Source organism: Chiloscyllium plagiosum, unplaced genomic scaffold (genome assembly GCF_037043375.1).
Source record: "Chiloscyllium plagiosum isolate Xiang-an unplaced genomic scaffold, Cpla_swu_hap1 HiC_scaffold_26, whole genome shotgun sequence".
NCBI lineage: Eukaryota > Metazoa > Chordata > Chondrichthyes > Orectolobiformes > Hemiscylliidae > Chiloscyllium > Chiloscyllium plagiosum.
The window spans coordinates 31,837,553-31,863,572 of NW_028270164.1; the positions used below are offsets into that span (position 1 = coordinate 31,837,553).

Below are 26,020 nucleotides of genomic sequence, written 5' to 3' on the forward strand. Positions count from 1 at the left end.
TAGCCTCTTTGATGTCCTTACAATTACAATAGAAAAACAAAAAGAAAATAAATATTTATCAGTTATAAAATAAGCAGATCATGCTGGAAACACTCAGCAAAACAGCCAGCATCCGCTGAGCAAAGTTCCCTTCTTATTTTCGAAGCAAAATGTGATAGGAATCCTGAGGGACAGGATGTATATGTATTTGGAAAAGCAAGGACTGATTAGGGATAGTCAACATGGCTTGGTACATGGGAAATCGTGTCTCACAAACTTGATTGAGTTTTTTTTTGAAGAAGTAGCAAAGAAGATTGATGAGGGCAGAGCGGTAGACATGATATATATGGACTTCAGTAAGGTGTTTGACATGGTTCCCCATGGGAGACTGGTTAGCAAGATTAGATCTTCTTGGAATACAAGGAGAACTAGCCATTTGGATAAAGAACTGGCTCAAAGGTAGAACACAGAGGGTGGTGGTGGAGGGTTGTTTTTCAGACTGGAGGCCTGTGACCAGTGGATTGCCTCAAGAATCACTGCTGGGTCCACTACTTTTCATCATTTATATAAATAATTTGGATGTGAGCATAAGAGATATAGTTAGTAAGTTTGCAGATGACATCAAAATTGGAGGTGTACTGGACAGCGAAGATGGTTACCTCAGATTACAACGGGATCTTGATCAGATGGGCCAATGGGCTGAGAAGTGGCAGTTGGAGTTTAATTTAGATAAATGTGAGGTGCTGCATTTTGGGAAAGCAAATCTTCATAGGACTTATACACTTAATAGTAAGCTCCGAGGAAGTGTTGCTGAACAAAGAGACCTTGGAGTGCAGGTTCATAGCTCCTTGAAAGTGGAGTCGCAGGTAGATAGGATAGTGAAGAATGTGTTTGGTCTGCTTTCCTTCATTGGTCAGAGTCTTAAGTACAGGAGTTGGGAGGTCATGTTGGGCTGTACAGGACATTGGTTAGGCCACTGTTGGAATATTGCATACAGTTCTATCAGAAAGATGTTGTGAAACTTGAAAGGGTTCAGAAAAGATTTACAAGGATGTTGCCAGGGTTCAAGGATTTGAGTGATAGGGAGAGGATGAACAGGCTGGGGCAGTTTTCCCTGGAGTGTCGGAGGCTGAGGGGTGACCTCATAGAGGTTTATAAAATCATGAGGGGCATGGACAGGATAAATAGACAAAGTCTCTCTTCCCTGAGCTGGGGGAGTCCAGAACTAGAGGGCATAGGTTTAGGGTGAGAGGGGAAAGATATAAAGGAGACCTAAGGGGCAACCTCTTCATGCAGAGGGTGGTATGTGTATGGAATGAGCTGCCAGAGGAAGTGGTGGAGGCTGATACGATTGCAACATTTGAAAGGCATCTGGATGGGTATATGAATAGGAAGGGTTTGGAGGGTTAGGGGCCGGGTGCTGGCAGGTGGGATTAGATTGGGTTGGGATATCTGGTCAGCATGGACGGGTTGGACCAAAGGGTCTGTTTCCATGCTGTACATCTCTATGACTCTATGATAGTATTGAAAAACATGAGAGACGTGGACAGGGAGACACTCTTCCCATTTGGGAAAGTAACAAGAACAAGAGGGTCTGGGTTTAAAGGGATTGTCAAAAGGAGAATGAGAATGTGAGAAAAAGAAATGCAAAGCAAGTGATTAACATCTGAAATGCACTGCCTGAAAGTGTAGTGAAGGCAGATTCAACTCAGGCACTCAAAACAGTTAATAGAAAAGGAACAATATGCAGGATTACAGGGAGAAAGGAACAAAGTGGTTTGCTTATTTTAAGAACCAGTCAGACATGATGGGCCAAATAGCCTCCTTCTGCACTATTACAGTTCTGTTATTGTCTGATTTTTAAAATTTGAAAATGGGTTAAATATACCTTCCAATATACTGATTCTTCTCAGTCACTCATTCTCTGGATAAATGTCTTCCAGAAAAAAAGTTGCCCAGTGGCTCAGCATGATGGTGAATTTGTTTCCTTTTTTTGTCTGACACTTCAATCCTTGCCTCCAGATACCACGTAACAAGTAAAACAAGAACACAATGTTTTTGTATCAGTGTTACTCACGCACTGAACACAAAAGAAATACTGTATCTTTGTGACTTCCGGATTATGAAGGACATAATCTTCATACTGTCACTTAAATTGTTGTGCAATTAGGGCAGTCATCTCAGTACCTACCTTGTCAAGTACATGTCTCAAGAAAAAATGCAAGGTCTTGTCAGAAAGACAGGACTAGGAGAGATTTGTATTGTAGGCATTAAAATGTCAAATGACTCATTCAGCCCACCATCATGTCAAAATCCACCCCTGCCACACAGTACAATATTGTGACATTTCTCCCTTTCAATCTACCATCAGTGGCTTTGAAATCTAACATAGCAGTTGCACAGTTAGGATGATTGCTTTGTCACTCTACAAGGAAAATTCTTATTAACAGAGTTTGCAAGAGTTTCATTTGAGGCTAGTTATCCATGGAACTAGGTCAGTCTACAGATGCTGGAGATCAGTGTCGAGAGTGTGGTGCTGGAAAACCACAGCAGGTCAGGCAGCATCCGAGGAGCAGGAGGATCTAGACTGGGATGTCTTGTCAGCGTGGGCAAGGTGGACTGAGGGGTCTGTTTCTGTGCTGTAGGACTCTATATCTATATAGGTTGGGGTGTCATGTATTCTGTCTCTGTACAGCATGTGTTCATTTTTCAGCACCATTTAATGGGGTGGGGGAGAGTGTAATTGGAATGAGCAGACTAGAACAAGAGATTGATCTGGGTTGTGGAGGGAGAAGAATGTCGAAATGAACTCAATAGAAATTTATATCACATAAGGCAGAAACAACATGGTTTTTTGAAGCAGAAATGGTGTTCAACAAGTTTAACAGTTCTTAAAAGATAGAACTAGTAAGTGAATAAGGGACACCTGTAAATGTAATTACTTTCATGTAATGTGGAAGATAGCGATGTCGTGGTAATGTCATTGGTCCAGTGTCCAGAAGACGAAAATAAAGCTCTGGGTATACAGGTCCAAATCCCATCATGTCAGCCGGTGAATTTAAATTAAGTTAATAAAATGCAGAATTGGAAGCCAATTGTAGTAACAATGTGCATGAAACCATCATAAATTGTTGTAAAAACTGATATGGTTCACTAATGGCCTTTAGACTTTAAAGTGTAATACCTTTACCTTCTTGTCTGTATATTTCTTTAATTTGTTCATAAGATGTGAGTTTTGCTGGCTGAACCAGCATTTATGCTGTCTCCCTAACTGCCCAGATGACAGTTTGGAGTCAATCACTTTGAAGTGGGTCTGAAGTCACATGGAGGAGAAAGTGAGGACTGCAAATGCTGGAGATCAGAGTTGAGAGTGCAGTGCTGGAAAAGCACAGCTGGTCAGACAGCATCCGAGGAGCAGGAGAATAAACGTTTTGGGCATAAGCCCTTCATTAGGATATCACATGTAGGCCAGACCAGGAAAGGGTGGCAGATTTCCTTCCCTAAAACTCATTAGTGAACCAAATGTATCTTTGCAACAATCATTAGTGGTTATATGACCATCACTGGGTGAGCTTCTCATTCTAGATTTCAAATTAAATTCAGATTTCGTCATCGATCATGGTGGAATTCGAACCCATGTCACCAGACCATAGGTTGGGTTTCTGGTTTACTAGTCCAGCCAGATTACCACTGCACCACCACTCTTCATTAGAGCTGTCCCTTATTTTTTAATCTTATAATGTGAGTCTGTATGTATTTTTGATATGTTTTTATTGTTTTCTTTTCCAGGGTAAATTATAATAAAACTCCTCTTCCTTTCAGTCAAGAAAATCTTGGATTGTCTCCTTCATTATTGATCTAGTTAACTAAATTTTAATTGAAGTCAGATAACTGTGTGCCAAAAAAGAAATAAAACTATTTGTTTCAGGGGGTTTAAAAAAAGGAGGAAGCAAAGAGATATGACCAGACTAATTGAATGGACAACAACATTACAGATGGTGTACAACATGGGACGTTGGATGTTATTCATTTTATTAATAAGAATGGAAAACCGGAATATTTATCAAAAGATTTGAAATTCTTGAATGTTGACATTTAGTGAGATGTGGGTGTACAGACATAAAGAACAGAAAAAGGGAGAAGTTCAGCTAGCAATTAGGAAGGCATGCTGACCTTTATGACAACAAGATTAGAATAAAAAATTAATAAAGTCATTCTGGGTTTTAGTGAGATGACAACTTGCATACTGTATGTAGTTTTGGTCTTCCTATTTTAGGACGGAAATATCTCTATTGGAGGCAGTACATTGACTGACAGTTTCACAAGATTGTTTTCTGGGATAAGATAGTCATTCTACGATGATAGGCTGTTTACCTTAAATTAGAGTTGAGAGAGTGAGAGATGATCTCATTGAAATTTAAGATTCTGAAGGAGCTTGTCAAGGTAGACACTGCAAGATTGTTTCCTGTGGGTGGGGAATCTTAAACTTTGGTGTCCGGCTTCAGCATAAAGGGTTGATCATTTAGGACAACTTTCTTCATTTAAAAGGTTGTGTATCTTTGGAATTCTCAATCCAAGGGGTTGTGCATGCTTCATCATTGAATATATTCCAGGCTGGTATGGATTTTGATCTCTCAGGAAATCCAGGGATAGGGAGGTTGGATAGAAAAGTCAAGGTGAGGCAGAAAATCAGTCATGGTAATATTGAAAAGTGGAGCAGGCTTGAGAGGTCATACTATCTACATCGGATCTACTTTGATCCTATCTATATGTGCGAAGCCCCTTAGAAGAAGTGATTTGCTACTTTTTACTAAAAGGCAGCTGTTTTAATATTGCTTTTCAAGTGTAACTCTGAGTGCTTGGTTTTCCTGGGTTGCTTGGAACTTACCAGTGAAAGGAAGATGAGAGAGCAGAAGGAGTTGAGGGAGCTGAACAAATGACCGGCAGAAATGTTCAAATCTTACATACATCTCCTTATGCAAATGAAAGGTGTTACCTCAGAGTACTTGTTCAGAGAACATGCTTTCACTGTACTGGAAGTGATTTAAAATATTTTGCAGGATTGGGCATCTGATCGATGCTTTCCATTTCCCAAATCCCAGTGCTACATGAGTGTTGCTTATGTGGCATTACCTCATACCTCAGATAAGGAGGTCTCATCCCAGAAAACAATCTTGTGAACCTATCAATGTACCACTTCCAACAGAAGCATTTCCTTCCTAAAATTTGGAAACCAAAACTGCACACAGTATACAAGTTGTTGTCTCTGTAAAACCCTATACAATTGCAGAATGACTTCATTAATCTTTTATTCTAATCTTCTTGTAATAAACATCACTATGACTTTAGCCTTCATAGTTGCTTGCTGAACCAGACTGTACTAGCTAAATGGATAGAGAACTGGCTGGGCAGCAGGAGACAGTCAGTAGCAGTGGAAGGGAGTTTCTCAAAATGGAGAACTGTGACCAGTGGTATTCCACAGGGATATATGCTAGGACCACTGTGATATACAAAAATGATCTGGAGGGCGGTATAGGTGGTCTGATTAGCAAGTTTGCAGATGACACTAAGATTGGTGGAGTAGTAGACAGTGAAGGAAACTATCTGAGAATGCAGCAGAATATGGGTAGACTGGAGAGTTGGGCAAAGAAATGGCAGATGGAGTTCAATCTGGGCAAATGCAAGGTGATGCATTTTGGAAGATCCAATTCTAGAGCGAACTATATGGTAAACGGTATAGCCCTGGGCAAAATTGATGTACAGAGGTATCTGGTTGTTAGGTCCATTGTATCCTGAAGGTGGCAACACAGGTCAATAGAGTGGTCAAGAAGGTTTACGGCATGCTTTCCTTCATTGGACAGGGTATTAAGTACAGGAGTTGGCAGGTCATGTTACAGTTGTATAGGACTTTGGTTCGGCCACATTTGGAATACTGTGTACCGTTTTGGTCTCCACATTACCAGAAAGATGTGGATGCTTCGGAGAGGGTACAGAGGAGGTTCACCAGGATGTTTTCTGGTATGGAGGGTGCTTGCTACGAGGAGAGGTTGAGTAGATTAGGATTATTTTCATTAAAAAGACAGAGGTTGAGGGGGGACCTGATCGAGGTTGACAAAATCATGAGAGGTATAGACAGACTGGTTGGCAAGAAGCTTTTTCCAGAATTGGGGGACTCAAGTTCAAGCTGAGAGGAGAAAGGTTTAAGGGAAATGTGTGTGGAAAGTTCTTTACGCAGAGAGTGGTGAGTACCTGGAATGTGTTGCCAGCGGAGGTGTAGAGGCAGGCACGGTAGTGTCATTGAAAGTGTATCTAGACAGATACATGAATGGGCAGGGAGCAGAGGGATACAGATCCTTGGGAAATAAACAACAAGTTTAGATAGAGGATCTGGATCGGCACAGGCTTGGAGGGCCGAAGGGCCTGTTCCTGTACTGTAGTTTTTCAAATTTTTTAATCAATATTCTGCTTTACCATTCTTATTAACAAAACAAATAACATCCAACATCCCCATATTGAACAACAACAGCACCAGAAGCAGCAACAGAAACCTTCTCCTCATCCACTTACCACCTCATAGATGGAAGGAATGAGCAGAGAAATGCAGCTCAATGGAAGCACTCCCCACAATACAGTGTTACTTGGAGAAAGTTGGCTTCCTGAACATATCCGATCTTCACTTGTCACATCAAGTGACCACTGACATCTGCAGCCTCTCAGAACAAGACCACTTGCTAAGTGGCCACCAGGCATTGCCGGTGGCCATTAACATCCTTAATATATTCAGCTCTGTTCCTTCCAAAGGGCTCCACAGTTTAATAACAGAGCACATAATCAGCTCCTCACAAACGCAAATAGGGCTCAATTCTATGCTTGTTAGGAAATATGTGCATATTTTGAAAATTATAATCTAGTCAAGCAGAAACAGCACGGTTTCACAAAAGTAAATCATTTCGGACTAATTTATGAGAATTTTTCATGGAAGTCTCAACCAGATTGGATAGAGTGAAACCAGTAGGTGTGTTGTACGTAGTCTTCCAGAAAGTGTCCGACAAGGTAGCTAACAAAAGGATAGGCCATGAAATTGAAACCTTTGGTGTGTGAGATTGTACATTGTCATGGATAAAGAATTGGCTAATGAGCAGGAAACAGCGAGTTGGGATAAAGCGTTCTTTTTTAGGTTGGCAACCTGTGACTAGTGGGGTTCCACAGGGATCAGTGTTGAGACCACAACTGTTTACAATATATATTATTGACTCAGAGGAAGGAAACAGATGTTTCCTTGCAGATGACACAAAAATAGGTGGAAAGGCTTGTTGTGAAGGAGATATAGGTTGTAATCCAAGAAGTACAGATTAAGTGGATTGGTCGTGCTAAATTTCCCTATGGTGTGTAGGCTAGGTGGATTAGCCGGGTAAACATGGGGTTGTGAGATTGGAGCAGGGGAGTGCTGGGTCTGGGATGCTCTTTGGAGAGTTGATGCAGACACAATGGGCTGAATGACCTCTTTCCGCACTGTCAGGATTCTGTGTGATACAACTGATTTGATTTGACTTATTGTTGTGACATGTACTTAAGTACAGTGAAACGTTTAGTTTTGCAAGCATTTCAGGCAGATCATAGCAAGTAAGATCATATGGATCATAGGGTGCTTAAAAAGAGCAAGACATGCAAGGTTATGGCTGTACAGATATTTTTATAGGTTACCTGAGTGGGAACAATGCAAAGTCATTCATTTTGGATGGGATGACAAAAGAACAGTATTATTTAAACAGAAAAAAACTGGGGGTACTTGTGCACAAAACGCACAAAGCTAGGACACAGATACTGTGGATAATCAGGAAGGATAGGTCAAGAAGGTTGGAATATATGAAGAGCAAACTCTTACTGCAATAGAACATGATGCTGATGAGACCACATCTGGAGTACTATGAGCAGTTTTAGTCCCCTTATTTAAGGAGAGATTTCATTTAATTGGAGACAGTACAGAGAAGGTTCACTTGCATGGTACCCGGTACAGAGGAATTGGCTTATGAACAATAGCTGAACAGGTTGGAAGTTACTCACTGGAGTTTGGAAGAATGGGGTGATCTCATTGAAAGATATAGGATTCTTAAGAGGCTTGAGCTGAAAATGTGTTGCTGGAACAGCGCAGCAGGTCAGGCAGCATCCAGGGAACAGGAGAATCGACATTTCGGGCATAAGCCCTTCTTCAGGAATTCCTGAAGGTTCCTGAAGAAGGGCTTATGCCCGAAACATCGATTCTCCTGTTCCCTGGATGCTGCCTGACCTGCTGCGCTGTTCCAGCAACACATTTTCAGCTCTGATCTCCAGCATCTGCAGACCTCACTTTCTCCTCCTTCTTAAGAGGCTTGGCAGGGTAAATGCCAAGAGGATGCTTCTTCTCATGGGACAGTCTAGGACCAGAGGGCATAGTCTCAGAATAAAGGGGTGCCAATCTAAGACTAAGATGAGGAGAAATTTCTTCTCTCAGAAAGTTGAAAGCCTTTGGAATTCCTTACCACAGAGAAAAATCTTTGTATATATTTCAGGCTGAGATAAATAGATTCTTGATCAGTAGAGGAATAAAGAATTATGAGGAAAATGCAGGAAAGTGGATGCAAGCAATGTCAGATCAGGCATGATCTTATTGAATGGCAGAGCAGGCTTGAGGGGCCAGATGGCCTCCTCCTGATCCTATTTCTAATGGTTACCTTGTGACAGATGGAGTCAATTCAGAACAAGTGGAAGTTTGGTTTTATAGCTGTGGCTGGTTTCCAGCGCTTCCAGGAGTCTTTAACTGCACACGTGTGATTATTAAATCTCTCACTCTGGTCAACTTCAAGGGCTTCCATTCTATCTCTGTGAAATTTGTTATAAGTACTTAAAGATTATTACACATTTTGTGTAATGTTCCAGGAACCATTACGCTGTTATCCTCTGCCAGGCAAACATCTTTGCACCATGAAACAGAATTAATGGCTAACATTTTGGAGACAAGGACAACTCACTGAAGACCTGACTGATTACACCTATTAGAACCTGAAAGTTATTCCTATAAGAGATGTAAGCAAAGCCACTTAACCATGAGAATTATCAAGCAAGCAATTAGTATGCTGAATTTGTACTTTAAATGCCTGGAGAGATTGGGGATATTCAATATGCACCTGTCTGGATTTCAGGAATGATAGTGGTGTGCTGTGCTTTATACAATATACAGAGAAACAAGGATTGGAGCTGCAGGAAGATGAAGGCCCCAATAACAGTGAAGAAAGAGAATCATGGTGTGGTGAGGGCAGCTGCAGCTGCATGTAACTATGTAGATGGCTTAATTCAGGCACAGTTTGATTCTGCAACCACATTCTGAACCCTGGACCTCCTGCCTCCAATTCCCCAACAAAACAGTCCGACAGTCAGCTCTGTCACAGACACCTATTATCTGACTTTAACTTCATTTATCACAACTTAAATGCCATTTGCCATGCATTAGGCAAAGAAGAGCAAAATCAGAGAACTCAAAAATTATTTTAACCTTGCAGGAAAATTGAACAGAAACTTAACAACCCAATTTCACATCAACCACTCATCTGCATAATCTTACACAAAACATTTTTCCTCTTCTTTAATCTACCATCCTACCTGGTGCAGAGTTGAATGCAGACTGCTCTGACTGCTGAGATACCTTTGGCTGCTATCATCTGGATTTTGGAACTCATCCTATACCACTTTATCACCTCCGGTTTTCTGAAGTGATGTGCCTCTCCATACAGTGTTTTGTTTCAGCCACAGGGAAGAAGGGACCCACAAGTGACAGTATTATGTTGAGTGGTTGGATGAATCCATTGTTGGAAAATCCATTGAGAGTTATTGTAGGGGAGAGAGATGACATTGAGTAGAGTCTTATGGGGTTGATGGGGATCTTGGCTTCCAGCTGGAGAGCCAGCAAGATTTCCCTGTTGCCTCTTTTTGAGAAAAAAAGATATGTTACACGGGCACTTAACAGGCCAGAGGTGGGCTTTCTCACAGGAGGAAAGATCTCAGAGACAGAACACTTTTCCCGTTCAGAGCTGCTGCCAACCAGATGCTGACAACTCTTTAGTACTCAGTCGCACTGTGGTGATTATGGCTGCTGCCAAAATGACACCAATTTGTGGCCTTGGATTAAGGAGGGACCCAGGCACTGGTGATTGTGCTTGCAGGCATGGCTTCACCTAGGTACCTGCTGAACAAATCAATTCTAAACAAGGACAGTAACAGAAATTATTTTTGTTAATTTATATGCTTCAGAAAAACCCATCCCTTCCCAAGAAAGTTCAAGGCTTTGGACTTGCCTCCTCCTACAGGTCAACTCACCCACTTAGTCCGCATCTACTGAATTCTGTGATATCCATCTATCAACATCTCCTGGAATATATCCAGCTGGCAACCCATCCACAAATCCCAATCTAGTGTGAGTAAAGCACATTGTGGTTTATTTAAAACATTTGTTCTATGTTCCATATATCACAAATCCAAATACAACAAAATACGCAGTAAAGTGACATCAGATTAATACGAAGCCAGAAAGACACATTAGATTACATTTCAAACCCCAGCTTCTCTCAATCATCTGATTACTCGTATCAAATGAGCCATTAAGGTCATTACTCAATTTGTTATTATAAGAAAGTAACCACACAGGATGCCAGATCCTGGATATGAATGTATTAACACAACACCTTCCTTGAACTTCTCAACCTTGCCTTAGGACTGCTCGTAAAACCTTCTTCAGCAAAGTTGAACATTGTTTTAACTCTCTGTGTGTTGACCCCACAAACAGCCCAAGACATTGAGGTAGTGTGTGCTATGAACACATTTCCACAATGTGCAGGAATACACTGAAGGCAGAGTTAGATTACATCAAGGTGTACTTCAATGTGCCATAGAATCATAGGGGGCCAGAGCACAGAAAAAAGCCTTCAGTACTTTAAGTCTGCACCAGTCAACAAAATATCACTCAACTATTCTAAACCCATTTTTCAAAGCCTTAGCCTTGTGTGCCTTGGCATCGTAAGTGTATATCTAAATAATTCTTAAATCAGGGTGGCATGGTGGCTCAGTGGTTAGCACTGCTGCCTCACAGCACCGGGTTCGATTCCAGCCTTGGGCGACTGTGTGGAGTTTGCACGTTCTCCCCATGTCTGTGTGGGTTTTCTCTGGGTGCTCCGGTTTCCTCCCACAATCCAAAGATGTGCAGGTCAGGTGAATTGGCTATGCTAATTGCCCATAGTGTTTGGTGCATTAGTCAGAGGGAAATGGGTTTGGGTGGGTTACTCTTCGGAGGGTCGGTGTAGCCTGTCTCAACACTGTAGGGATTCTAATCTTATGAGGGATTCTGCCTCTGTCATTCTCACAGGCAGTGAGTTCCAGATTCCCACCAACCTCTGGGTGAAAAAAAGATTTTCCTCGCATCCCCTCTAAACCTCCTGCCTCTTGCATTAAATCCATACCATTTGTCATTGTGCCCTCCACCAAGAAGAAATGTTTCTTCCTATCTATGCCCCTCATAATATTATACATCCCAGTCATACCCCCCTCACTCACCCCTACTGCAAGGAAAACAGCCCCAGTCTATCCAACCTCTCTGCATAACTAAAACTCTCAGCACAGGTAAACTCCTGGTAAAGCTCTTCTGCACCATATCCAGTGCAATCCCATCCCTCCTTTAATTTGGAGTTGTGGTCTAATCAATGTTTTATACAGTTCCAGCATAACTTCCCTGCTCTTAAACTTTATGCCTCAGCTAATAAATGCAAGTATCCATATACCTTAATTATTTGAATACCTAGATTAGAGTGGTGCTGGAAAAGCACAGCCGGTCAGGCAGCATCCAAGAAGGAGGAAAATCGACGTTTCGGGCAAAAGCCCTTCATCAGGAATTATGCCAGTTTTCATTCCTGATGAAGGGCTTTTGCCCGAAACGTCAATTTTCCTGCTCTTCAGATGCTGCCTGACCGGCTATGCTTTTCCAGCACCACTCTAATCTAGACTCTGATTTCCAGTATCTGCAGTCCTCACGTTTGCCTACTTTAATACCTATCCTGCTATTAAAGGACAGTATACATTCATATTAAGTTCTCTTGATCCTCAGTGCTTCCCAGGGTCCTACAGTTCATCATGTTTTCCCTTGGTGTGATTATCCTTCCCAGGTGCAACACCTCACATGTATCTAAACTGAATTCCATTTGTAACTGATCAGATCAGTTGGCAATCCTATCTATATACCCCTGTGATCTAAGATGATCCTCCTCACTATTTATCACTTCAGCAGTTTAATATCATCTGTGAACATACTGACATACTCTCCAAAAATTAAACCTAAATTATTTAGATATACCACAAACAGGAAGTGCCTCAACACTAATCTCTGCAGAACTCCTGAACAATGGCACAAAAGTATCACAAAAGCATCACATCACAAAAGCATCCTTCAAATATCCCTCTCTACTTGCTGCCACTCAGTCAAATCTAGATCCAATTTCCTTGGATTCCATGGGTGTTACCTTTTGCTGTAAATCACTTATGCTGGACCTTATCAAAAGCCTTGCTGAAGTCCATGTCAAAATACATCAAATTCATTGCTATCATCTAGACACCTGTGTAACTCTGAAAAATTCAATCAACTTAGCCAGACACGGCCTCCCCTTAACAAAGCCATGTTCATTTTCTTGACTAATCCTTATCTTTCCAGTACAGATTAATACAGTCCCTCAGAATTGCTTCCAATAGTTTCCAGAAGTAAGATAAAACTGTCTGTACAATTATTTGATTTATGATGCAATAAGTGGGAGTTTATGAACAACATCTTGCAAAAGAACTGCTTTAAACACTGCTCAAAAATTGCCTGCAGTTGCTGAAGCTGCTTATAAATTTGGACAATAATACTAACACAGCCAGCTGGTGGCGATATTATCATTCATTGAGCTCTACTGAAAACACTGGTAACAACTTTGTCAAGATGACGAGGCTGGTGACAATGTGACCAGAGACCAGGAGTTATTGATGGATCCCAGATAATGTTTTTCACAGCTCAACTAGGATCCCTCTTTATTTGCAATGTATTGATGAGGATCCTAGTTGAGCTGTGAAAAACATTATCTGTATTTTGCTAATGTCAGACGTAAAATAAATTAATGCACCTGTATTATGTAAGCGTACACTTAAAGCATATTCAGAACTCTGCAATTTACTGTATAATAATTCATTGCCCTAATCAGAGCTTTTATCTTTGACTGCTTATGATGCCTCTGCTGCATATGACTCATATGGTGAAAAAGTCACGACACCTTATGATACCTCCCAAATTTTATGCAATGTATATTTACAAACTAGTTACTGAAATACAATTATGTAATGGAGACTTGCCAAATACAAGTTAAATGGAACTATATTCTGAATAACTATCTATGATTTATCCGGCATCAGGGCAAGAAACATATAACAACATGACTTAAATTTATGTAGTGTCTTTAGGCACTTTGGAGGAGGATTATCAAACAAGATTTGACACTGAGCCACATTAGAGGAATCAGGACGGAAAGCTTGATAAAGCTATGAAAAGTGATAAAAAGCTTGGTCTTGGTCAAAAAGCTTAGGAAATTACTTAAATGAAGAGAGAGAAGCAAAGATGAGGAGAGGTTTGGGACATTTGTTAACTGTCAATTCTTCAGAAGTCTGTGTTTTGTCTATAGCTTAGTGTTCCATCAGGAAAATAAAACTCAAAGCCAAAATACCTCTTTCCAATTCATTAGTATGTCTGGATGGACTTGTGCCTGACTCAGGTAGATCATTTGACAGAAGATTATATTCTACTTTGCTGTGATATAATGAAAAATACAATCCTACATACATATCAGAGTTGCACATGGATTTCCTAATTATGTCACCTAAATATTGCTTCATTACCTGAAATTTTAAAAATCAAACAGTGTGTATAAGAACACATAAATCATTGTCTCTGACGAAAAATAAGAGTTTGGTTCAGGTATACACTTTTATTAGAATTAAGATCTGAATTTTGGTGTTTAATCATTGAAACCGTACATTTGCTGATGAGATTTCAGTTGCAATTTATTATTTTGTTATTCCATAATCCAGGCCATTATATAGTGCATAAATTTTGACATCCAAAGATAATTTAATCATGAAAAATCAGTTGATTTTCTTTTTACAAAGAGAAAATAGTAAAACATTTATATTACAGGGACATGGAATGTGAGAAACGAAGCTCACTGTTCAATAATTTCAGTCCGAGCCAAATTCAGAAGCAGTCTGTATTCATACATTCTTGCAAGTCCGAGTGACCACAAAGTAGGCACCACGATCAGGAGGTTACATTACAATTTATACAGTTCAGTTGAGTCTCTTGGTACTCCCCTTTTACTTCATATATGACAGTCGTATTGCTCTGTGCAGCTGCTAATCTAATCGGTTTACCAATCTGTCTGTGGCCTGTTGTTGGCGTGCAACCCTCCCCTTGATAACTGGGTCTTATTTGGTTATCTTGTTCATACTAATTCCCTATGTGCGTGACAATTGCAATTGTCATGTCAATACATCTGTTTCTACCAGTCGACCACCTCCCTTTTCGGTTAGTTATTTCTTGGTATACACCCACTGATTCCACCTTGCGATTTTTGCAGAAGCAAGATACAGCTACTTGTAGCTGTTTGTGCAAGCATATCTAACTTAACATACACCCCCCCTCATGACTCAGCCTTGTGATTTTTGCAGAAACGACAACATTTACAAGCGCCTCTCAGATGGAATAATACAGTGATTGTGTTTACAAAACCTTAACCCTTTGTTTTATGATGGTGAAGATTTAGAGATGAGTGAAAATGAACTGATTGACCATCCTTTTCTTTTTCATCTTATAAGTTTTGGGGGGAAAAATCATCCCAATCTTCAAGACTAAACATCTGAACAGAGCTGCTTCAGGGTGAGACCTAATATCTGGTTCTTCTCCGAGTTTCAGCAGCAATGTCTCTTTTATCAATGTAACCTACTGGCATTCCAATAGACTGCATCTTATTAACTGCAGGAGACCCTTGGTTAAACCAGGAAGTGCTTTTCTTCAAATACACTCAACCATGCAAACTCTGTAGTGTCCCACACTTAAAGAGGATGGTGGCAGTAATCTTCATCATGAACTGCAGCTCACATAAAATAAGGAATGGGAATTCCTCTACAGCAATTATTACCATTCAGCATGTAGACCATTTTATGCCTTTTTATATACACAATGTATTAATCTTCATTGGAAGATTGGCTAGAATTATGCAAATTAACTATTTTAGCAAGTGCAAATATACCTTTTGATCTTTGTTATTCAGTCAAAATCAAATTGCAATCTCAGAACGGAAGCAAAATTTCATAACGAAACATCAGAATAAGAGTCTTTTTGCATTTTGTTATCTACACAAATCTTGTTTGTCTGACAGTGATGTTAGGGATCAAAAATGGATGCATATAAAGAGCTGTTTAAGTCAACAGAATATGCTTACATACAATACTCTGTAGATCAAGAAGAATTTGCCTGATCAGGAGAACAGCTGTGGCTAGCTCAGTAGTTTTCAAATCAATCTTTTGCTAATTTCATTAATGGTTATCTCTGTTCAAGGACACAATACTGCAAATCCTGTATTCCTCTGTTGTCTGAAGTTTGCTACAAAAAAGCCGCTTTTTTCTTCAGCAATGAGCATCTGTTTACATTTATTCCCTTATTATTTCAACTAGGTTAGCAATTTTCCCACAAAGAATACCTGTTTCGCATTTCAGCTTTGCGTAATTACTTTACACAGAACCCAATTATGAATGCTGATATCAATATTATTAAAGTAAATCTGAATTAAGTGTTTCGGTTGCATGAGCCTAACCTCATTACAAACACCGGTGCCTGCAGATGTACAGCTCATTCCCAGGTCAGAAGTGCAGTAGAAACTATCTTGGGTGGGTGTGTTCAATAATGTAACTGTGTAGTTGTCCATTTACTAAAAGCTCACAAATTGATGTCTGGTGAGTAGAATAAGAATGTTTTTTTACCAATATCGGAAGTATCACCGAGAAGCATTACTGTGTATGCACGCAGGTTTAAAATTCTATTTGGTGTATCTTAAATATTATTAAATGTTTTGTCCATAGCATTTAATGCATAGGTGTTCTACTCATGTATAATGTAAGTTAGGGCTGACAACAGAACAGGAAAATATTATAACAGTTGACAATAGTGTTAGAAAGCTGAGATTGTCTTGTCCAGATAAATACAGATTAGGAAGGTCCAACAATAGCTATACAGACTACAGCAATGGAGGTTCATCATCCTCAAAACTGGATTGTCCAGTGCCTCCTTTTCAAGTGTGAATGAGCTCCAAAGATTCTATCTGATAAGGAAATAAGTCACTTACGTTGGTCAGGTATCCTCAGTTCACTAAGGATGCTATACTGGTTCTAGTTACCTTTCATTATTCTGCCCCAGCATTTATTTCAATGGTGTAGACACTGTCAAGGTTTTTGTGATTCTTAACAGGTAACACCAGGAATACTTCCCAGTTTACAGTTCACTGTTGCCTAATGGAAATAGCCGAGACTTTATGGCCTGGAAATTTGTTCCTGAGGTGGATGTGTGGAACTGGAAAATCTGTCAGTTCACTGCACCCGTTCCCTACTGTGAAAAGTGCCCTGCATAATAGAAGATTCATTCAGGGGATTGGGATGTGTAGTGGCTCAGAGAGGGAAGCAGGTGCAGGAGTTGGTCCCACAACCCCAGATACAAATCCAACGTGGTTACAGTGGGTACTAAGAGTGGAGGAAGGCTAATTATAAAGCCTCAGTTCGCTAGACTTCAACTCAGTTGTTAAATATTAAACCTATTAAACACTCCACCCCTTGACCTGTTCCCCGTGCCCATATGTGTCATCTCATGTCAACCCATACATAACCATCCTATGATCCCTTCTGCCCTTATGTCAACTTATGCTAACTGAAGCCAACCCATGTCCTGCATCACCTTTGTGACCCTGTGTAGCACTGAGGGGCTGAATCAGTTCCAGTTAGTTAAAGATTAAATTTTCAGTAAAAGTCAATGGAACATAGCTGAAGAACAACAGAAGTACAGAGGCAGGATAAAGGATGGGAACACACAATCAGTAAAGAAGGCCTTGGGTGAAGTATAAACAATATCTGTTGTATGTGACAACAGGATATCTGGTCAACATACAGTGAGAATTTATCAGATAAGAACTGAATATGTGACCTGCTGTGTATAAAACCAGGAAATGTGTGGAGTGTCTATACCATTGAAATAAATGCTGGGGCATAATAATGAAAGGTAACTAGAACCAGTATAGCATGGGATGTAGAGTTAGGACTTATACTGATAGGATTGACTGTCCTTGCAGTCGCTGGAATAAAACAATCATTGCCTGCACTAAAGTCGCCTGCAATTTATCGAGTTGAATGACAACAGTATCTGGTGTAGTCAGCAGCACCTTGTATCATGTCTTTGCGATCGGTGTTGAATTGGGATGAATGTGATGGGGTTAGGGTTTACCACCGAATTTACCACCCATCATTAGGTCAGACAGCTGCACTGGATTGACATAGGTGAAATCTAAACAGCCTGAAAGAGGACTCAGGGTAGGAGGTACCAGGAGAGGTGATAGAACAGTGCTGATGGGACTGCAAGTGAGATCCGTGTAGACAGATCAAATCCTTTAGCAACCACAAGCAGAACAGATGAGCCAAAAAACATGCTATTTAGAAACTAAGATCATGCGGGGTGGTTGAGTGTCTGAAGAAACGACATAAAGAATGTTTCAGGAGAGAAGACAGAAAGCGAAGTTTAAAATAGAATGCACGAAAGAGAAGTAACATAAGGCAATATGCCTCTTTTGGAGTGTACACAAGACATAAGGCATCCCTTTGCTTTCTTTGTTTCCCTTTTTGGAAGGGAGTCAACATAAAAAACATCAAGGACAAAGGGTGTAAAAACATGAATGGATACAGATAATCACACTCGTAAGTTTTTTCTGTGTAAATAATAATCCTAAAAAAAGAGAAAACCTAAAATGAAAATAAACCTGTGAATTCAACATTATTTGAATTTGAAAGCATTTTGAGATTTTAAATGTCTAAAAGAATTTAGGAAGGTACTTTTTGAAAACAGATATCTAAATGTAAGGAATGAGCATGCAGGAGATGTTCATGCCTATAATCAATAGAAATGTTTAATTTCTGTTTTAAGAAAATTGTAAGAATGTTTTTTGAAGAGCAAAAGTTCGCTAAGATTCATGAACGCAACAGAATGACAATGAGATCTCTGAGGAGTTAAAAACAGTGAATATATTTTGTTTTGTGAACTTGGAATAATTTATCATGCTGTAACTGGATTGAATATGTCAAGTTAGTATTTACGTAGGTTATGTAGGTTAAAGTAAAATGCAAGGGAAACGAGTAGAAACAGGATAGAGTTTGGATTGGATCAATTAAAAGTTTGGGAACTATAAGACGAAGAGTAAGGAATATCTTTTTGGAGACAGTTTGAAGAAAAGAGAACTGTAGGATCTTGTAAGTCCTTTTGATTTGGTATCAAGCAATCAATGCTTGGTAATTAAAACATTTATTCTGAAATATTAGCAATCAGGAATGCGCAATACATTTGTAAGAGATAAAGTTATTCAGTAATTTGTAGATAGACAATATCATCACAGACAGACAGTGACCATCCATAGCTTCAGGTGTGGTGGAGAGAAGAAATAGAACATGGAAAATAAATTGAAATGATACATACAGATTACTACACTCAATGTGCTACTGCATTCAACAGGCCAACTTTTACACCTACCACCTGAGGTATTTCAGATTTTTGGTAGCTTGGAGTTGGGAGAAGTACATCAGTTCAGAAGGCGGTGTACATACCGCAAGACACAGTAAGTAAGGAATTAGTAGAAGCTGTTAAACTATCAATAAAGGCAGCAATAATAAAGGTTAAGACATACGGAAGGGAACAAACCTCATTGATGTAAGTAACTAAAGGCTGATGAGCCAGCTAATGAGGCAGCTGTAACTAGACCCAAACACCAGGTGGCAGCAGCAGCAGCAATTGTGTCAGAGTAAGTGAACATGGTGGACATAAAGGAGGTAAAGGGAAGAACTGGAGGTAGTAATTGATACCAATAGCAACTAGTAGAAAAAGAAAAGGGTGAAAACACCATACTGCATTCAGCATAACATCATTAAAATACACCATGGAAATGCACACCATAGGAGGAAAGCCATGTTGGGGAGGATGAGCAGATGCTGGTGGTGGCAGGGAATGGGAAGAGATCTAGCTAATGATACTTGGTTTGTTCCAAACATTACGCAGAAGACCAGTCAAAGTCTACATGTCACACCAGTCCTGAATCAAGGGGCCAAGAGAATGATTACAAACAGATTTTACAGGATCCCTCCCAAAGAATCAAGGAATGAATTATTATTTTGTGAGTATTGACCAATTTTTTGATTTGATTTTTGATTTGATTTGTTATTGTCACATGTACCTAGGTACAATGAAAAGTTTTGTTTTGCATGCAATACAGGCAGATCGTACCATACAAAATACATTAGGGTAATAGAACAGAGTGAGGAATCCAATGTTTTGGCTGCAGAGAAGGTGCATAACGAACGAGATTAAATTTAAAATTTGAGGGGCCCATTCATAAGTCTAATAACAGTGGTGAAGAAGCTGGTCTTGAATCTTTTGGTACATGTGTTTAAGCTTTTGAATCTTCCACCCAATGGAAGAGGTAGGAAGAGGGTATAACTGAGGTGGGAAGGGTCGTTGATTATGTTGTCTGCCTTCTCAAAGCAGTGAAGTGTAGTGTCAATGGATGGAAGGCTGGTGGGTAGAAGCCTAACCTGCACAAGACTGTTCAATCACAATTGTTGTTCAAGTAATGGTAGTACAGGTAATCCTGAGTTATGAAATACCATTGCAGGTGGATACTGATCCGGGAACACATTTTACAGGGCACGAGATAAGGAAGTTTGAAAATTCCTGGTTATTGCACAACATTTCATGGCTTATCTCACGCATAGAACTCAGGCATTGCAAAGTAAATGAATAGGACACTAGAGAGGACTGGCTAAAGAAATCCAGAGACATGGCAGAGAAAGACAGATCTATTGTCAAGAATTCTATCGGGAGTCAGGGCAACACCCAGTAAAATCAACTGCCATTATCTCCATATGAGCTAATGACAGGAAGAGAGATGAGATTGCCAGGGATGTTGTAACTGGTAGTGAGCAAATGGATCCTTTGAAAGAGAAAGTTAAACAGTTTATAATAAATCTGTGCAAGCAGCTGCATGGACTGAAGCAGGAAGTTAGGATTCCACAGCTGATCCATGAGATGGAAGTAGATGTAGGAACAGGCAAGGCTGAGTACCCAGTACACAGATAAGGTAGTGGTAAAAATAACACTGGATTAGATTAGATTAGATTAGATTAGATTACTTACAGTGTGGAAACAGGCCCTTCGGCCCAACAAGTCCACACCGACCCGCCGAAGCGCAACCCACCCATATCCCTACATTTACCCCTCACCTAACACTAGGGGCAATTTAGCATGGCCAATTTACCTGACCTGCACATCTTTGGACTGTGGGAGGAAACCGGAGCACCCGGAGGAAACCCACGCAGACACGGGGAGAACGTGCAAACTCCACACTGTCAGTCGCCTGAGGGGGGAATAGGATTTGCTTCAAAACAGATAGGACCTGTAGGAATGATCAGGATTAGTGATATCTGTGCAGGCATGAAAGAAAAAGGTCATTGGAAGCATTGGTCACTGTTAATGACCAGGACCAACTGGGATGACAAGGAGGTCATTTGCTTACAGTCTGCAGCATGTAACTAGCAGGCAATGGAGCATTTTGGGGGCATGAGATGTTTGACTGGGAACCGTTGCAAAATAGATGGGGGATGGGGTTTGTCCACCATTCTTTGGGAGACAAGAGCTCTCAGGGGTAAAATTGGCCCCATTCCAGCCACCAACTAGTGACATAGCAGACAATTGCTACCAAGAAGCTTCAACATTAGGGGGCCTACTGTGGCATTGATGGACCTGACCAACTTGCACCATGGTTAAGTGAATAGTCATGTTGGGCCCCGGAAAGCTCTACAGAAACTGAGTTTTACAGGAACTGTCTTTGGGCAATATCTCACTGGCAGTTTAAAGCACTTTAGATTTCCTCTGGTACAACCATCAACTTTTTTCTATAAGCTGGAAGCTGTAAATTTGCCTCTGCAGCAGAGTTAGGTTGTGAGCCCCTCTATGAAAATTTAAGTCCTAGACATCCTATCTTTCTGCCTGACGTTAGGCATACGACTTTAGTGAATTACCACATGAGAAAGCTCTCTATTCCTCCCTCAATATTACACATTGAACCAGTTTTGTAGCTAGTGCTTGCACACTTCAGGCAAGTAGTGCTGCAATCAGCATGTGTGCCACCTAGCTCTTTCTGGGTCAGGGTCCTCTACTTCTACACTTTAAATGGAAGGGTCTGATTGTGGTCAGTTTTAGTGTCAAAGATAAGCAAAGGGAGAAATGCATGAAAGCAGCTGCAATTATGGCCCGTTTAATGGATTGGGTGAAGCAGGAGTGAGCAGGGCAAAAGTGGGTAAAATATAAAGAAACTTATAAACTGGCTTCTCCAACCCGTCCTGTCACCATGACCATATCCACTCCCCACATTCTTGAGAACCTCCTCCTCAACTGAAGATACATTGTTGTCTCTCAGGCTCCATTTCTTTTCCCGTAATGTGCACCAGTTTCTCCTGGAAAAAAGAAAAGGTGAGTAGATTATCTTAAGTTAAAAAAATAAATTCACGTCCCTATAAAAATTCCAATTTTGCACAGCAGTTCTAGGGGAATAAAAGCCACAATGGATATTTGATAATGTGGCTTGTTGTGACTGCAGATGCATTGTATCTTGTGATTCTAAAGGTAGCCATGGCAATACAAGTCATGAATGCTGCAGCTGTCCTCATTATTATGCTCATTATTGAAACTCATTAATGCGTGTATTGTATTGCCAGTTTTATAGTAATTAATGGGATAGAAAATAATGAAAAAAGCAAATTAGATAGAAATTGCTTTAAGGAATACAAAAGCAAAACAATAAATGTTAACAATTATTGCAAAAGGTGTGTAAGATAAAAAAAAGCATTTTGTTGAATGCACTGACTTTCCACTTCAATTTTCAGAAGAAATTATTTTAAGAAGTAGCTTAGGCTTTGTTTTTCTGTTGAGTATTAAAGTGTCACAAAATGCATCCATTTTTCACAATTCAGTCTCTCATTTTTAGTGTGGTGTTGTGCAAACTGACTTTCAGTTGGTGGTGCAGTTTGTTGAAAATTTTATAGTTTGACCAGTCCAAAGAACATTCATTACTCAAAAGGATAAATAATTTATTATACATTAGAAGTCAGCACTGGAGAGATTCTGTGAAATGAGCAGCCTGAATGATTTCCCAGAGGAACTGTGCAGCTTTCTAGGAAAACCAGCTTTGATATGCAAAGCACACATTGAACTATAGCTCTGGCAATTAAAGCTTTAGATGGAACAGATGGTTTGTTGTTAGAACTTCAGAGCACTTCTGAGAAAATGTTATTATAACAGTAGCATGAGAATTGGTTACAAGATGTTTCTCTTCACTTTCATGTGATGTATTGTAAATTGTAATGAGAAATGAATTCTGGGACTAAATTTGGTATTGAGAAAAATATTTTACATTTTATAAGTAGTGTGTGTTTATTGTGTCACGGCGTTGTTTTTTAAATGCTGGAACTGGAAATGGCACAATTACATGATGATTGCATTCCTCCTTTAACAAATGCCCATATGTCATTTTAATTACTGACTCAATTAATGAAATTACATTCTTGGAAACCATTCATTCTAAGCCAAGATTCCTACATTTCAGTTACTAGAGTCATTCATTATGACAAATAACAGGCTTTCTTACATGCATCATTAAAATATTGATTTCACTTCGACTTCTTTTACAAATGTAAAATTATTCCTTTTGAGCAGGCTATTTGTCTTACCAAAGTGTCTTTCCCCACTGTGCAAAGTCAGAGATATTCCATATTACAGCCATCAGTTATTAATTCCACTGTGATGTTTATAATAATAACATTGTGTAGATAAAATATAAGTGGGTCTAAAGAAGGGACAAAACAATGTCGTTTGTGTCACTATTTTGTCATCAACCACAAGTTCACATGCATAAAAAATTAAAGTAGTATCAAAACTGTACATTAGAAACATCCCAGGACCAATCTTATACAGTGATTTGATGTTGAATAACATTGTGTGATATAGTGAAGACTCGACAGCCATTGCGTGCCATTGTTTTGTGTGAAATCAGCTTGATGTGCCAGTTGTGGCTCCCGTCTCTGAGTCAGCAGTTCATGTCTTCAATCCTAATCCAGAGAATGGAATACAAAATCTAGCCTGACACTTGCTGCAATAGCGTAAAGGTACAGTGTCATCTTTATATAAAAGTCCCTTCTGCCCTCTTGGATGGATATGAAAGACCCCATGAGGTAATCAAAGACCAAAGAAGTTATTGCTGATGACCTGACTGATGGTTATACCTCAACTATTTAGTGAAAATAGATTATCTTGGCCTTAGCACATTGAATTCTTTAAGTCTACTTTCAACAAAGTTCACAGCACAGAGCTCTCCAGTCAAAATTACTAAATCACCTTTTGTTATAACAATTACAATGCAAAACCTTAACAGCATAATTTCCTGAAGCTTGTTGTGCCCTTCCCACTGTGAGTGCAATGATCAGATGGTATTCAAATCACAGTCAGTAGCTAGCTCTCTCTCCCTGTCTCTGTGCAGTTATCTCTTAGATGGTAGACAGCCCTTTTGCACCAAATCTACAGATTGCTTCACAGCTATGCCTCGTCTTACTTCTGTAAGTTCTCCAATCTTGCATATCTGATTTCAAATTTCCTTTTCTGTTCCACATTCTGGTCGCTGAACCTTAAACCATTTTGTACTCACACTGGTGCACCTTGCTTAAACTGTTCTCTCTACCTTCAGATCTTTCGGAACTTATAATGAGAATATCTGGTCGGTATGGACAAGTTGGACCAAAGAGTCTGTTTTCATGCTGTACATTTCTATGATTCTATGACTCTATGGTGATCATACAGCCATTGTTGAATGTTGTAAATACCCATCTGGTTTACTAATGTCCTTTTGGGAAATGTGTTGTCCTTACCTGATCTGCTCTGATTGTGACTCCAGACCAACAGCAATATGTTTGGCTTCCCCGCAAAAAGGCCTAGAAACCCAATCACATTCAGGGCAACTAGGGAAGAGCAACAAATGCTGGCTTTGCCAGTAAAGCCCACATGTCAATTAAGAATAAATAGATGCAGGTCCTCATTTGCAATTTCTGAAGTATCAAGGTTTCTTTGATCTTGTTAATGTAACATCAGGGAAGCACTCAGAATGGGTAAATGCACCTTTACAATGGGACAAGGCAGCTCAAGCCTATAGAGTCATAGAGTCATAGAGATGTACAGCATGGAAACAGACCCTTCGGTCCAACCTGTCCATGCCGACCAGATATCCCAACCCAATCTAGTCCCACCTGCCAGCACCTGGCCCATATTGCTCCAAACCCTTCCTATTCATATACCCATCCAAATGCCTCTTAAATGTTGCAATTGTACCAGCCTCCACCACATCCTCTGGCAGCTCATTCCATACACGTACCACCCTCTGCGTGAAGAGGTTGCCTCTTAGGACTCTTCTATATCTTTCCCCTCTCACCCTCAACCTATGCCCTCTGGTTCTGGACTCTCCGACCCCAGGGAAAAGACTTTGTCTATTTATCCTGTCCATGCCCCTCATAATTTTGTAAACCTCTATAAGGTCACCCCTCAGCCTCCGACGCTCCAGGGAAAACAACCCCAGCCTGTTCAGCCTCTCCGTATAGCTCAAATCCTCCAACTCTGGCCACGTCCGTGTAAATCTTTTCTGAACCCTTTCAAGTTTCACAACATCTTTCTGATAGGAAGGAGACCAAAATTGCACACAATATTCCAACAGTAGCATAACCAATGCCCTGTACAGCCGCAACATGACCTCCCAACCCCTGTACGCAATACTCTGACCAATAAAGGAAAGCATACCAAATGCCTTCTTCACTATCCTATCTACCTGCGACTCCACTTTCAAGGAGCTATGAACCTGCATTCCAATGTCCCTTTGTTCAGCAACACTCCCTAGGACTTTACAGTAAGTGTATAGGTCCTGCTAAGATTTGCTTTCCCAAAATGCAGCACCTCGCAGTTATCTGAATTAAACTCCATCTGCCACTTCTCAGCCTATTGGCCCATCTGGTCCAGATCCTGTTGTAATCTGAGGTAACCCTCTTCGCTGTCCACTACACCTCCAGTTTTGGTGTCATCTGCAAACTTACTAACTGTACCTCTTATGCTCGCATCCAAATCATTTTTGTAAATGACAAAAAGTAGAGGGCCCAGCACTGATCCTTGTAGAGATTTGCACATGGTTCCAGTCTGAAAAACAACCCTCCACCACCATCCTCTGTCTTCTACCTTTGAGCCAGTTCTGTATCCAAATGGCTAGTTCTCCCTGTATTCCATTAGATCTAACCTTGCTAACCAGTCTCCAATGGGGAACCTTGTCGAACGCCTTACTGAAGTCCATATAGATCACATTGACTGCTCTGCCCTCATCAATCTTCTTTGTTACTTCTTCAAAAAACTCAGTCAGGTTTGTGAGACATGATTTCCCATGCACAAAACCATGTTGACTATCCCTAATCAGTCCTTGCCTTTCCAAATACATGTACATCCTGTCCCTCAGGATTCCCTCCAACAACTTGCCCACCACTGAGGTCAGGCTCAGTGGTCTATAGTTCCCTGGCTTGTCTTTACCGCCCTTCTTAAACAGTGGCACCATGTTTGCCA

At 40.3% G+C, this 26,020-nt stretch overlaps 1 protein-coding gene across 1 annotated transcript in view; it reads left to right on the plus strand.

The window, feature by feature from the left end:
• The window catches only part of hmga1a (high mobility group AT-hook 1a), a 238,426-nt gene that overhangs the window by 146,060 nt on the left and 66,346 nt on the right, over positions 1-26,020 (plus strand). The gene's annotated exons all lie outside the window — the stretch shown is intronic.